We start from the raw sequence: 11,093 nt of genomic DNA, 5'->3' as shown, positions 1-11,093 counted from the left end.
TCTCTTTGTGTTAAAATCGCAAACTTAATGTTAACAGAGAAGCCGCTAGGCATGGCATGTAGCTCACCCCCTATGTCAGAGCATTGCCCTGAACTCTGGGTGCCTGGTACCAGGTGTGGACTGGCTGCCTTGTCGCTCACTTTCAATGCCAAGGGCCTGGTGGGGGGGACGTAAGCTGTGCTCCCCTGGTCATCCTCAGTGACCCTGGGAAGTTGTGGGTGGAGGACATCAGCCAATCCCTGCTGACCTGGGCTGCACGCAGTGAGATCCAGGGCAAACTGCTCTGGCTGACTCAAGGTCATTGGCCTTGGTCAGGAAGCTTCTCCCTGGCCCTCAGTTTCTGGCTCTAAATGAAAAGACTGTCTTTTTAGTCAGTCTCCCAGGCCCCTTCTGGAAACCATGACTCTGGCTTTTCCAGCCTATGTAGCTGGGAGACAGAGATGGGTGACTGCTCTCACTGGGGGTGTCCTGGGAATAGAATTCAGGCATCCAGACCACGGAGTTCTAATTGCTGGAGGCCGGCCCTTTCTCATCTGTTGTTCCCAGTGTTTCCCTCCTCATGCCTCCTAATATTTTCACAGTTCAAGAGGGGCTTACAAACCTTTCAACTCTAACCTACTTAACAGTTCACAGGGGGCTCAGAGTTTCTATATATTTAACAATTTTTAACTTTGCTGAAGCACAGTCTTTTAAAAATAACATTTATTGCTGTGTATTTAATTTTGAAATTAATACATGTTTGAATGCAGAGAAACTTGAAAAACAGCTATGACAAAATAATAATACTAAATAACATTTATTGAATATTCACAATGTTCTAGGATCTTTTTTTTTTTTTTTTTGTGGTACGCGGGCCTCTCACTGTTGTGGCCTCTCCCATTGCAGAGCACAGGCTCCAGACGCACAGGCTCAGCGGCCATGGCTCACGGGCCCAGCCGCTCCGCGGCATGTGGAATCTTCCCAGACCGGGGCACAAACCCGTGTCCCCTGCATCGGCAGGCAGACTCACAATCACTGCACCACCAGGGAAGCCCTCTAGGATCTTTTTTAAAGAAACTTTTTACTTTTAAGTAATTGTAGATTCACAGGAAGTCACAAAAGCAGTACATAGAAGTTCATGTACCCTTCTCCCAGTTTCCCCCAGTGGTAACATATTATTTAACTATAGCACAATATCAAAGCCAGGAAGGTGATGCAGTTGGTGTAACCCACAGATCTTACTCAGATTTCACCAGTTTTACATGTACTCGTGTGTGCGTGTGTGTGTGTATGTGTATGTGTTTATAGCCCTATGCAATTCTGTCTCCTGTATAGATTTATGGCCACCACAACCAAGATACACAACTGTCCCATCACCACAAAAATCCCTCATGCTACCCCTTCATATTTATCCTCTTCCTCCCTTCATCCCTAACCCCTGGCAAAATTATACAGTCTCCATCTGTATAATTTTGTCATTTTAAGAATGTTCTATAAATGGAATAGACTAATAGCAATATAATATAGTGAAATAATAATAATAAATAACATTTATTGAACATTCACTATGTGCCAAGAATTGCTTTTAGCTCTGTACAGGTATGAGCTCATTGATCCTCTCAATAACCAATTGGAGTGGTCTCTATTACTATCCCTACTTTATAAACATGAAGACAGATAATCACCCAATTTTACGCAACCATTAACTGGCAGAGCTGGGATTAAAATCCAGATCTGGTGCTGGAGTCTGAGATTTTAATTTTAATATTATACTGTCTCTCTAAATATATTTAATACAAATTTTTAAAAACTAAATACAGAAAAGTATAATAAAGAAAGGAGGGCTTCCCTGGTGGCACAGTGGTTGAGAGTCCGCCTGCCGATGCAGGGGACACGGGTTTGTGCCTTGGTCCGGGAAGATGCCACATGCCGCAGAGCGGCTGGGCCCGTGAGCCATGGCCGCTGGGCCTGTGCGTCCGGAGTCTGTGCTCCTCAGCGTGAGGGGCCGCGGCGGTGACAGGCCCACGTACCGCAAAAAAAAAAAAGAAAGGACAGCAGTAGCCTCAGAATGTGTCAAAGATTTGGTATCATATAGACATTCTCTCAAAACAATGCAATTAAGCTAAAAATCAATAAAAAAAAAAAAAAGAGAGAGAGAGAACTGGAAAAATTCCATTTGTCTGTAAATTAAAAAAAAAAAAAAAAAACCTTAAAACAATTCACCGGTCAAAGAAGGAGAGAGGAGCCTGAGTTTATTCTAACAAGAGAGCTAAAAGTTCCCGGATAGAATGTCATGGCAGTGAAAGTGCGATTGTTTCATGGCCACAAAGGCAACACTGTGCTGCCCCAGATGGAATCCAGAAGGGCAGGGACTGTGTTTTGTTCATCCCAATAGCCTCAGAGCCTCACTCTGCACTAATTGGAGTCAATAACTGTTTACTCGTCGTTTAAAAAATGTACCTCACGATGGATAATACCTAGATTCCCTTAAATCTTTAAGACAAAGCTGGAGGAAGCTATGGGTCTCCAGAAGCAAAAGCACACCGAAACAGGGACACAGGTATGTAGAAACAGTAGAGTTAGGGGTTGGACATCTGTATTAGGCTTGGCGAGACCACTTTGCTTTTCATGGTGCCTCTAGACACCAAAATCTCAGCAGCGAGCAGGGCTGGGGTGGTGAGGACTTTTGACATTTGGAAATAGAAAATCAATGCTGAGGAGTGAAAGTGATTGATCCTAGGTTATTACAAATTTGAGATAAGTACGCAGGTCTCTGGCTCTCCATAGAGAGCTTTATGCTAAAAGCAGACAGAGACTATTTTTACCTGAACTTCCAAGAATCCCCAAGTTGAAAACTCAGAAATGTTTACAAAAGCTTTCTGGCTTTTACTGGAATCACAGTCAGGGAGAATCGTGGGTTGCCAAAGCATGACCTCACATCACAAATTAACCAGTTTTTCACCTTTTAATAAGTTTCCTCCTTCTTTTGATAGTCGTTTTTCACACAGAGGCAGTATTGTAATGACGTCACAAGGTACTGCATGTGCAGCAGCACGTGCAAGGCACAGGAGATGCTGCAACTGAGGTGCTGATGCTGGCGCCAGATGGGTCGAACACAGGCTCACGAACAAGGCCCCGTATCTCATGAATCATTATGTACCGAACTGGAAACATATCAGTGCTGTACAACACTTAAAAATGTTATGATTCTGTTTTTAATCAAATACATTCTGTTATCAAAAATTCTAAATTTTTACCAATAATAACTGGACAAAAAAATGAAGGGCAGGGAGAGGTGAGGTGAAGAGAATGTTGAACTTTTATTTATTCTTTAATATATTGTTGTATTGCTTAACATTTTATAATGAGTTTATTACTTTTTCTTTTTTTGCGGTACGCGGGCCTCTCACTGCTGTGGCCTCTCCCGTTGAGGACCACAGGCTCCGGAAGCGCAGGCTCAACGGCCATGGCTCACAGGCCCAGCCGCTCCATGGCATGTGGGATCTTCCCAGATCGGGGCACGAACCCGTGTCCACTGCATTGGCAGGCGGACTCTCAACCACTGTGCCACCAGGGAAGCCCGAGTTTATTACTTTTAAAACTGGGCCTAGGGAAACGCTTAGTGGATAAAATGCACATAGTTGGTGAGCCAGACTGTTTGGGTCCAAATCTTGGAACTGTCACTTATTAACTATGTGACTGCCAGTAAATTACTTAGCCTTTCAATGACTCAGTTTCCTCATATGTGAAATGGGGATAATAATTATAGTACTGACCTCATAGGGTTCTTGTGTGCTTAAATAAATTAACATATGTAAAGTACTAAGAAAAACTCATGATGTAAAGTAAGCACGCTGCCACTATTAACTTTTATTATAATTGAGATTTATCAGGATTTTCCTCCCAACTAGATTTTAAGGTGAAGAAATAATCTGTTGTTTCCTTGGCCGGTTCCTGATGTCTCAAGAACTGCTTTGTGGCTTCTGCTGTCTCTTGCGTCATATAAAGTCTCTCAGAAGAATGACCTGGATTCCCATGTGGAAACTGCAGCTACCCATGAGTTTGGTGTTGTACTCTGACTGGTTTCCATCAGTAGGTCCCCTTGGACATTGAAACCATTCGGGACTGGACCTTAGAGTCCCCTCACCCTCTTGGACTTTGCTTCATTGTGCAGGGAGCAACGCAAATTAAGTAATTGTAAGGCCTTTTGCACCTGCAGCGTCTACTTTATCATCACAGAATTTACTCTCCAGCGTAAGTTATTTTCAAACTCTCCCTGTCCCATGCTTACTGGCATAAATTCACATTAAGATTTTCCTGTCCTCCTATATCATCTTTTAAAAACTAGGTAGGAGAGGCCTCTCGCCTTCTGAGATGGCCCACACTCTGTCTGTGGAGTGTGTTTCTCTTTAAATAAATCCACTTCTTACCTATCACTTTGTCTCTCACTGAATCCTTTCCAACATGAGATATGAAGAACCTGAGCTTCATTAAGTCCTGAGACCACACGTCCTAACACTGTACACAGAAATAAACTCAAAATGGATTAAGGACCTAAATGTAAGCCTGGACACTATAAAACTCTTAGAGGAAAACATAGGCAGAACACTCTCTGGCATAAATCGCAGCAAGATCTTTTTTGATCCACCTCCTAGAAAATGAAAATAAAAACAAAAATAAACAAATGGGACCAATTAGACTTAAAAGCTTTTGCACAGCAAAGGAAACCATAAACAAAATGAAAAGACAACCCTCAGAATGGGAGAAAATATTTGTAAATGAAGCAGCCAACAAGGGATTAATCTCTCAGATATGCAAACAGCACATGCAGCTCAATTTCAAAAAAACAAACAACCCAATCAAAAAATGGACAGAAGATCTAATTAGACATTTCTCCAAAGAAGACATACAGATGGTTAAAAAGCACATGAAAAGATGCTCAACATCACTAATTATTAGAGAAATGCAAATCAAAACTACAACAAGGTATCACCTCACACTGGTCAGAATGGCCATCATCAAAAAATCTACAAACAGTAAATGCTGGAGAGGGTGTGGAGAAAAGGGAACCCTCCTACACTGTTGGTGGGAATGTAAACTGGTACAGCCACTATGGCGAACAGTACTGAGGTTCCTTAAAAAACTAAAAATAGAGCTACCATATGATCCAGCAATCCCACTCCTGGGCATATATCTGGAGAAGACCATAATTTGAAAAGATACATGCACCCCAGTGTTCACTGCAACACGATTTACAATAGCCAGGACATGGAAGCAGCCTAGATGTCCATTGGCAGAGAAATGGATAAAGAAGATGTGGTACATATATACAATGGCATATTCTTCAGCCATAAAGAAGAATAAAATGATGCCTTTTGCAGCAACATGGATGGACCTAGAGATTGTCATACTGAGTGAAATAAGTCAGACAGAGAAAGACAAATGTCATATGATATCGCTTATATGTGGAATCTAAAATATGTCTACAAATGAACTTATCTACAAAACAGAAATAGAGTTACAGATGTAGAAGATAAACTTAAGGTTACCAGGGGGAGGGATAAATTGGAAGATTGGGATTGACACATACACACCACTATATACAAAATAGATAACTAATAAGGACCTATTGTATAGCACAGGGAACTCTACTCAGTACTCTCTAATGGCCTATATGGCAAAAGACTCTAAAAAAGAGTGGAGATATATATATATGTATATGTATAACAGATTCACTTTGCTATACACCTGAAATTAACACAACATTGTAAATTATTAAATTTACAATAAAATTAAAATATTAAAAATAAAATAAAATTTTAAAAACTATAAAAAATAAAATAAAAACAAAGATTGTCTCAAAAAAAAAAAAACTAGGTAGGAGATATTAGGCAACTTGATGGATATGTATGTCTTGGGGGTGTCTGTGTTCATTTGACAAATACTGATGTACTAATGCAAACCTATAAAAGCATCAGTGTATCTATTTCTTATTCACCTGGATCTCCATTGTTGGAAAACAATTCGTAGAAGCTTTATTGACAATATAAACTGATTAAAACGTTTAATGTTCAAATTCTGAGTATTAATTGCTTTCCAGCATAAACATTGTAAACTATTTATTTCTCTATTTTCTCATGACACTGAATCCAGTAGGTCTGAACTGGCAGAGCAAAACTCTCTAGAGTTTTTTTTGTATGACAGAGTGAAAGTTCTTCCCATCCCTCCTGCAGAGGGGTGTGGATTTGCAAGAAGTTAGATTGATCAGAGCCCAGGGCTACGGTGTCATGGGAGCAGCACTTCGAAGCACCAGCCATTCCTGGGGAAAGGGGGAAAAAGCAATGCCCTTTACTGGCCCACTATTGGTGTGCAAATCTGATCAGGTAGTTCAGGCTTAAAATGATTCCCGTGATTCCACGTTCCCTTTAAGACAAAGTCTTAATGCTTTGCATGACATTGAAAAATCCTTTATAATCCAGGTCCCACATATCTCTCGTTGGAGTTTCAAGAACGACTCTAGATTATTTCATCCTCGAAGTCTTTGCCAGTGGTTTCCTCTACTTTGAATACATTTATCCCCCTTCTTTGTTTAGCTGTCAGTTGCTCATTCTTCAAGGGTTTGCATCACCCCTTCTGGAAGTCTCTTTTAAATATGTGTGGTGCACATATTTATCCAAATATACTGTGTGCTCAGAGAAAAAACTTGTAGTGTTGCAAAGGAGGAAAGACAAATGTAAAGACTTTAATATTAAGAAAAGATGAGAAAGGATTTAGTGAACTTGAGGCTGAGTTGGATACCTGTAAAAAATGGTGTTTTAAGAACCATGCCTTGGACTTCCGTGATGGCACAGTGGTTAAGGATCCGCCTGCCAATGCAGGGAACCCGGGTTCGATCCCTAGTTCTGGGAAGATACCACATGCCTCGGAGCAACTAAGCCCGGGCGCTACAACTACTCAGCCTGTGCTCTAGAGCCTGCGAGCCACAACAACTGAAGCCTGGGAGCCTAGAGCCCGTGCTCCGCAGCAGGAGAAGCCACCGCAATGAGAAGCCCACGCACCACAACGAAGAGTAGCCCCCGCTCGCTGCAACTAGAGAAAGCCCGCGCACAGCAACGAAGACCCAACACAGCCAAAAATAAATAAATTAAATTTTAAAAATTTATTTGAAGTAAAGATCTTATAAAAAAAGAACACCTGTCTTGCATTCTCCTTGGCCTATAACACTGAGGTCAATGGCAGTTTGTCCCAAATTTAAAACCAAGAGTTCTGAGTGCTACATCAGAAAGATTCTTAATAATAATACTAGAAATTTTATGTCCATTATATACATAGTGGCTGAAGAGTCTGATATGTCTGAGTGAAATAAAAATTCTATTTAAAAATTAGATATCCTCTTTGAGGGTAGTTTTCGGTAGATTCAGAGCTTTCCCCGTTTCTGATAACTGGCATTGTGTTAAGCTTACAGTGCCTGGAAGAATAATCTTCCAGACCTGTGCATCGTAAACCTAATTCCAAGAAGCTACAGGTGTTAGAGCGCCCCTTCAATCCCACCATTTGAGGGCTGTTTCCTGCCCATGTGGGCAGATCACGTAATTATGTGTCCCCCGTGGCACTTCGTTTCCATCCTAGCACGTCATGGATGTTAAAAGAATCTTTGTTGCTGTGAAGTGAATGGAATTCACAACACCTATTGTACTTCTATAATATGCAAATCCATATGCTATGGGATCTGTAAGGACATATTTTTATGGTTCCTGTGTTAGTAAAATTTACATTCAATCTAAATTGTAAAGGTTATATACAGTAAAGTCTCACCACTATTCATTCATTAAACAAATTTTACTGAGCACCTGCTATGTAAGGTTTTGTTAGTCATTGGAGAAAACAAAGAATAATTGGACTTGTGGAGGAAATGCAATGATAGTATGGCAGGTGCTGTGGAAGAAGAACCTGGAATATTCACTAAGATCTTGCTATTTGCCAGGCACTGTCTCATTATTTCCTTATTTGAATTTCCTTTGCTCACCTGCCCAAGCTTTTCTCAGAGTAGCGGGATGATGGTTTTTCTAGTCCTCTTTCAGTTTTAAAATCTATGACCACCTTAATGAAAATATTCAGAAGGGCCATTGCTAGATGCTGGTACTTTGGGGCCATCTGAGCAACGGGAAAGGGGATCTCTCCCAGACAGGGTGTGGTATCCACTTTGTTGTAAATTGTGAAATATATCCTATATACAGAAGAGTACTTAAGACATACACATAAAATTTAAGGAATAACTATACACTGAAAGCTTACATAACAAACACCTAGGTCAGAAAGACTTTGCCAGCCCCCTGAAAACTCTTTCATTCACAATATGTAATAATCCCCTAACACAAGCACCCCTCTCCCTTCCCACGGAGAAAACTTATAGTTACTTTAATAACTATATATAGTTATTTTTATTCATATATTTAAATATTTTAACATATATACATTTAATATATCAATTCATTAAATCACAGGTTAATTACTTGTACTCACATCAACATGACAGAAGTGGAGAAAAAGAAGTAAGATGAAATTTTATCATGTTGATGTGAGTAGAATTAACTAATTTTTATTGCTCTGTAGTGTTCCAGTGTGTGTGTGTCCATCCTTTGGTTGACGGACATTTGTAAAGGGAAATGGAAAAGAATAAAACGGACTGGGAAGGAATAGAATTGAACGTAGAGGAATGGAATAGGGTAGAGAGAAGTGGAATGAAATGCATTGGAATGTGATTTGGATCCTTCCAAACATGATGTATGAACATTATCATAGGTGTAATCTAGTGAAAATGTGAAAGAGTTTCTCTAGGATATGCACCCAGGAGTATAAAGGCTAGATCATAGCGTTCTTGAATATTCAGCCTTGCAAGGCAGTGACAAATTCCCCAGAAGGGTTATGTAAATTTCCACCAACCGCACATTGCAGTTCATGTTACTTGTTAACTTCACCAGCCCTTAGCTTGATCACGCATTTTCATTTTTGCCTGTCAGGTGGGTGTCTAACAATATTCTGTTGGGATTGTCACTGGATGTTGTTTTTTAATTCAGTCAGACAATCTCTGCCTTATAACTGGACATTCAGTTTATTTATACTTAATGTATTTGCTAATCTATTTGCCATTATCTGATTTGTTGTTATCTATGCCTCACTGTATTTTGTTTAAAGATCCTTCTTTTTCTTCTCCTACATTTTTTTTGGCCGCGCTGTGCGACATGCGGGATATTAGTTCCCCAACCAGGGGTTGAACCTGTGTCCCCTGCAGTGGAGGCGCGGAGTCCTAACCACTGGGACTGCCTGGGAATTCATGTCTCACTGTATTCTGATTCTCCCTCTCTTCTTTCTTGTTTTCTTTTGGATTATATGTTTTCTAATAATTATATTATTTTCTCTCCATTAGTATGAAAGTTTAGATATATTCTGTTCCTATTCATTTAGTAATTATCCCCATATCATTATAAGTGTTTATCCAATTCTGAAGCTAAACAATACGTTTTCCTCCTCATGGTCAAGGCAATTATCCTTGCAGTCTTCTGGGACTGGCTGGGGCTAATGCTTCCCATTCATTGCTACACTGGAGGTGTTGCCCTTCCTGGTTCCAGCCCTCTGGGCAGAGGGTCTCTTATTATGCTCCCTGCCTTAGGTGGACCCTAGACTGTGTCTCCTGTTGTCCTGGGTCCTCTGAGGGGATAAATACAGCGGCTCTATTTCATCTGATTTGACAAGTGTCTTCAGAGTAAAAGCAGCTTTAGCGCTCTGCTCGTCTTTCTGGGTTCCTGCCTTCAAGTAGATTTTGCCCTAATGGTGCAAAAGGATCTTGATATATAATTAATGCTTTTATAAACAATATTTTAAGCAGCATTTTTTAGTTGTGGTCAGCAGAAAGGTTGGTCTTTATAATCCTGTCCTCCAAGAACTGGAACTAGACAGAGTAGCATCCTCGCTGCCAACCTCAGGTATGACTGCCTCTGGAACAGTCTTGGTGGTGGTTAGAATCTGTGGTGTTCAAGTGCATGCTTTTATTTTGTTAATTACCATTTTTACAAATATGTCTTTCTGTCCAACTATGCAAGGGAATTTAGTAAAGCCATTTTTCTAGGACTTTGGGGCTGGATTCTCAAGGGTCTGGAGTATGGTTCAACAACTTATACTGACCGCAGTTCCCCATGGTCTGCTAAGTACGTATTCTCCTGGGAAACGTCGCAGTAGCCTTGAAATGCAGATCCTTCTGGAGAACTCAGGACATGTGGTCTCCATCGTCTACAGGTCTCCCTTTCACTGAGGTCACAGAGAAGGTCTAAGAGAAGTTAGAGATTAGAATTTCTGACTACACTGCACCATAAAATCTGTTTAGCTCCATTGTTCCAGGAGGGTGCCCATCATTCAGGTGAATGCTGTGATGGATTTTATTTTTATTTTTATTTTACTGAGTCCAAAGTGCTTGGTACCACTCCCTAAGGTGCCCCCCTCCCTCCTTTGGCAAAATATATTTCCCTGCCCAATTGCAGCCTTGGCTACATGACTTGATTTGGCCAATGGAATGTGAGGAGAAGTGAACAATGTCATTTCAGAATGGGAGCTTTAAGAGCCAGCATAAGCTTTCCCAAGCTTCCTTTTTGCTCTGCCATGACTGTCCCAGGGAGGAGTCATGGTTCTTTGTGTGTGTTGAGCCTCAGCTCATCAGAAACTGACAGGTTCTCAGTATAGTTAGGGGACTCTGACGGAGGCCCTCTACTTATTGGACAGAAGTCAGCACTGGCTGCACCTGCTGAAAGTATCTCCAGATCTTCTGAGTCCGACTGTCTCTTTTCAGCAGAGAATTCTATAGTCTTCCTTCCTGAACCACTAACTCACTTATTCAAACCCCATCCTCTTTTTTTTTTCCCTTGTGTAGAGCGCCCCCTGCTCCCACCTCCCTCTTTTTATTTATGTTCTTTCCATAGTGTGGCAATTCTTCACCGAATCTCTGCCTAACAGAAAAAGGCGCTGAAAAAAAGTGACAGTAGGTATGGCCACCCTTAATACAGACTTTGAGCTGCCTAGGAAGCATGGCCCATAGAATTTGGACTTTTGAAAACCAGCAGGAA

Source organism: Lipotes vexillifer, unplaced genomic scaffold, assembly GCF_000442215.2.
Source record: "Lipotes vexillifer unplaced genomic scaffold, Lipotes_vexillifer_v1.1 scaffold388, whole genome shotgun sequence".
In the NCBI taxonomy this organism is placed as follows: domain Eukaryota; kingdom Metazoa; phylum Chordata; class Mammalia; order Artiodactyla; family Lipotidae; genus Lipotes; species Lipotes vexillifer.
This window is presented reverse-complemented; position numbering follows the sequence as displayed.